Source organism: Salvelinus sp. IW2-2015, linkage group LG20, assembly GCF_002910315.2.
Source record: "Salvelinus sp. IW2-2015 linkage group LG20, ASM291031v2, whole genome shotgun sequence".
NCBI classification, from domain to species: Eukaryota; Metazoa; Chordata; class Actinopteri; order Salmoniformes; family Salmonidae; genus Salvelinus; species Salvelinus sp. IW2-2015.
In genome coordinates this window covers 4,122,493-4,127,499 of record NC_036860.1, presented here as the reverse complement: position 1 = coordinate 4,127,499, position 5,007 = coordinate 4,122,493, and the positions used below count along the sequence as shown (strand labels likewise).

At 40.7% G+C, this 5,007-nt stretch overlaps 1 pseudogene; it reads left to right on the top strand.

The window, feature by feature from the left end:
* The first annotated feature begins 873 nt into the window (after window positions 1-873).
* Window positions 874-5,007, top strand: part of LOC139029402 (piggyBac transposable element-derived protein 4-like) — a 37,862-nt pseudogene continuing 33,728 nt past the window's right edge.

The window sequence follows — 5,007 nt, the reverse complement described above, 5'->3', positions numbered from 1 at the left end:
ATGCTATTTTGTGTGTGGTACAATCAGGGGAGATACAATACATTCCGAATGTCAAAATCCAGTGGTGTAAAGTACTTAAGTAAAAATACTTGAAATACTTAAGTCGTTTTTGCTGGTATCTGTACTTTACMTTACTATWAAAAAAAATTGACAACTTTTACTTATACTTCACTTCATTCTTAAAGAAAATAATGCACTTTTTACTTCATACATTTTCCCTGACACTCAAAAGTATTTGTTACATTTTAAACACAAGCTTCATCTGTAAATTATGTCTGAGTGTTGGAGTGTGCCCCTGGCTATCCGTAAATTATTTTAAAAAATGAAAATGGTACGGTCTGGTTTGATTAACCCTCCTTAAGGGTAAACAATGGCCCGCCACTATGTATAACAGCAGAGAAAACCCCCTAAATTATTTTTTTTCAACTGGAAATTTGATGACTTTTCCTAGAGTGACCCCAACATTAGAAAAAGTGAAACATCGCCTTTGTCCATATTTCCATGAAAGCTGTACACCACCAGGGTACAAAGGTTGTCTTTGGGTCATTTTTGACCCGGCAGTTCTAAAATCATTTACACACCACAAAAACCACAAAGACACACACACACACACACACACACACAATGAGAAATTGAGATTATGTTTGCTACTGATTGAACTCATATAAAACTAAAACTTTCTTGTGCATGTGCAGCATCTCCCCTCCACGACCCCACACATGACTGAAGTTCACAGACAAAATAAAAACTATTTCAGACAAAATAAACAACATTTCAGACAAAATAAGCATTTCTTGAAAGCATTGTTTACTAATGGAGGGTCACTAAAGGTGCTGCAGATGACAGTCCCCCCAGTTCTCTCTTTGCTGAACCATGAGTGCACGTTTCAGTGGCCAACAGGTCGTATATSTGATTTTTTCAGATGTCCAGGAGGAACAAGAGAACAATGATTTAGACGAGGAGGAGGAGGTATATGAAGAAGAAGATGGGGAAGAATACAACCCAGAGCACGATGCATCATCTTCAGATGAAGAAGAAATCACCCAAGCTGAAAGAGAGACATTTTTGTCAAAGAACAGCAAAAATAATATGGTCCTTGTCACCATATGACAACCAGGGCAGGATGGCAGCACAAGATGTCATAAGGAGGACCCCAGGGCCCACAAGACATGCAGTTGCCCATGCCCAGGACATCGCCTTAACATTCTACATGTTCATCACACCAGCCATCGAAAAAATCATCATGGAAATGACAAATTTGGAGGGTTTCATGGAGACAACTGGAAAAGGATGGATGAGATTGACCTGCGTGCCTACATAGGGCTGCTAATCTTAGCGGGTGTGTATAGGTCCCGAGGCGAGGCTACATGTAGTCTCTGGGATGCAGAGAGTGGAAGGGCGGTTTTCTGTGCCACGATGCCACTGAAAGTCTTTCACACTTTCTCAAGAATGCTACGATTCGATAACCTTGAGTCAAGACCTGCAAGACATGTGAGAGACAAACTGCAAACCATAAGAGAGGTCTGGGAGAAGTGGGTGGAGCGTCTGCCATACCTCTACAACCCTGGGCCTGAAGTAACAGTGGATGAGAAACTGGTTCCATTCAGAGGTACATTTTTATTTTCATATCTGTAATGTAAGTGATTTTCAMTGTCAATTTTATTATGTATTGCTGTAATATCATGGATTTATGTGATTGTTTTCTGTGACACTGATACTGATAGTGATCTCTTTTGTCAAAAGGTCGCTGTCCTTTCCGGCAGTATATGCTCAGCAAGCCAGCAAAGTATGGCATCAAGATATGGGTGGCCTGTGACGCACAATCCAGCTATGCTTGGAAGATGCAAGTCTTCACAGGGAAGCCGACCAGTGGAGGCCCGGAGAAGAACCAGAGGATGAGGGTTGTGCTTGATGTGACAGATGGACTGAGGTGGCACAATGTCACGTGACAAATTCTTCACCTCTTATGAACTCAGCCAGCAGCTCCTGAAGAGGACGATCACCATGAATGGCACAGTCAGAAAGAACAAGCCTGAGCTCCCCCCTGCACTCCTCACAACAAGGGGGAGAGAGGCCTTCTCATCAAAGTTTGCCTTRACCCCCACCACCACTCTAGTTTCTTACCTCCCAAAGAGGAACAAGAGTGTGGTCCTCCTGAGCACACTGCAAAAAACGGCTGAGATCAGTGATCGTGAGGACAGGAAGCCAGCCATCATCCTAGACTAAAACCACAGCAAAGGAGGCGTGGACAACCTGGACAAAATGATTGGAACTGACAGCTGCAGGAGGATGACTGCCCGCTGGCCCCTGGTCATCTTCCATYACATCATTGATGTGTCCTCATACAATGCCTTTGTTATATGGAACAAGATCAACCGTACCTGGATGCCTGATGAGAGTAACAAGAGGAAGTTTTTCCTGGAGCAGCTGGGAAAGGCACTTGTAACCCCACACATTCAAAGYAGGGAGTGTCTCCCCCGCACAGCAGCCTCTGCAGCACTTGTGAAAGCTGTTCAGGGGGCTGAATCTTGTCCTGATGCAGCTGGGGCAGGCAAGAGGAGATGCCTATTCTGCCCCCAAAGAAGGACTGTAAAATAAATACTATGTGCTGCACATGTGAGAAATACATCTGCAAAGTCCATGCACACACACTGCATACTGTCCTACATGTGCTAATTAGAGTTGATTGATTTATGTTCTTCCCTTTTTCTTTTTGTATCTATTATCTTATTTTATTCTTATTTATTTTTGTTGTTTATATACACCTTGTCGGTGGGGGCAATGGTTAATAAAATGGGAGAAGACTAGTATTTTGTAGTTGAATTCCTCATTGTACAGTATATAAGAACATGTTGCCCAAAAAGTTCAAGACTGTGTCAGGACCCGGTGCGAGAAACAGTCACTAATAATCGTCAGAACCCAGAAGATGAGGCAGACACAGCAGTACTAGAGATGGTGGTTTAATTAAAGAACAAAATCTTCAGGCAAAGAAACTAAAACCACAATGTCCAAAAATAAAGCCAAGAGGCACAAAATGGAAATCCTCCAAAATACAAAAGAAACTCCACAAAGTGGTAAAAAAACAGCAGGGAAAAAACAAACCTCAAAAGACTACTCAAATAATACACAAGAACTAAACCAGAGAACCTCTGGAAAATCCAACAAGAGAAATATCTGTATAAAACAAGGCTTGGGCTGGGGCTGGGTGCTAACTTACAAACACTGAGCAAGGAACTGAGGAACACACAGGGTTTAAATACTAACAAGGGAATGACCTACAGGTGCAAACAATAATTAGAGCAAGAAAAACAAAAGGTACAAAAAAGGTGCAATGGGGACATCTAGTGACCAAAACCCGAACAGTCTTGGCCAAAACCTGACAGACTGTTATTGTTTCCCTTCAATAAAATGCATTCAAAGTACTTTTTGCACATTTCTGCTACTTTCTTAGGCTATACAAGTGTTATCTCTTGCTAAAAAAATTATGTTTACACCTATGCAGTACCTTTAGCAATAATAATAATAATAATAAACCTCTACTTTAGTAAAGAAAACAATTATGTCAGATGTGTTGTAATAACAATTTGTGGTGTCCACTGATTAAATACAGTCTTTCTGAATTGTGAAGAGGGAAAACCCAGATATTRACAAAGTTTGTGATGAATGACAGGTTGTTTCTTCATGCAAAATAGATTTGGGGTTTAAAATTCAATTAAGCTTCTTTATTTTAGGGGTTTAGTGAAGGTGGGTCATTTTCTACCCTCAGGACAAGGGAGCAAGGGTATGAGTAATTTTAAATTATTTATACTTTTAATTTGACTTTTGATACTTAAGTATATTTGAGCAATTACATTTACTTTTGATACTTAAGTATATTTAAAACCAAATACTTTTAGACTTTTACTCGAGTACTATTTTACTGGGTGACTTTCATTTTTACTTGAGTCATTACTTTTACTCAAGTATAACAATTTGGTACTTTTTCCACCCCTGCCAAAATGTACAGTCATTCAAATCAAATGCATTCACAAAAGTGTGCCCCTAACCGATAGGATTGTATTTTAGAATCCTATAGGAGTACAATAGGACTAGTTCCAAAATCTGATAAGATTTCTTTAGGGGGGAATCCTATACTGTAGGTCAAATGTAATTTTTTTTTAATATATATTTTTTAGGAGATCGGAGTTATTTATTTTTTTACAGGACAGATATAAGTAGAGGTATGGAGACAGATATATAGAAGGGTACAGAAAGTGCTTAAGGGCACAGACAGTCAGCCGAGCCTTGGCTCAAACCCCTGTTTGAGGCATGTGGAGGCATGTGGTCTGGAGTCGGGAGCTTAGACCGCTACACCAGACTCCAGTACACTGATAGGACTTTTCTGTAAGATTATGATCCAATAAGAATTCAATGTTTTTTTCTCCTATAGGATTTCTATTGATTTTGTCGATTGCAATTGTATAGATATTTACATTACATTCTAGAGGATTTATCCTCAAACCTTGGCTATACACTATAGTTAACTTCACTGCTTAATATAAGGAGCACCCACCCTCCAAACCTTTTATAAAAGTACCTACAGTATGAATATGGACAGTAACACATGTGAACTACTGTATAATAACATCATAATCAACGAATATTGAACTACCACCATTGCCACTTTAGATGGTGACCTTATAGTGGGGAACCGCGGCAATGTCCCCTCTACCCAGTAGCTGTCTCGTGCAGCCCCATCCCCCCATGGTCCAAGGGACATAACGTGAGTAAACATTTGCATCTGGTGCATCTGCATCACACGTTCAAGTTATTGTGCCAACAAGTAACAACAATAAGCTCTGGGGGGGAGGGAGAGAGGGAGGGAGAGAGGGAGGGACAGAGGGGAGGGAGGCAGGTAGGGAGGGAGAGAGGGAGGGACAGAGAGTAAACATTTGCATCTGGTGCATCTGGCATCACACGTCAAGTTATTGTGCAACAAGTAAACAATAAGCTCTGGGGGGAGGGAGA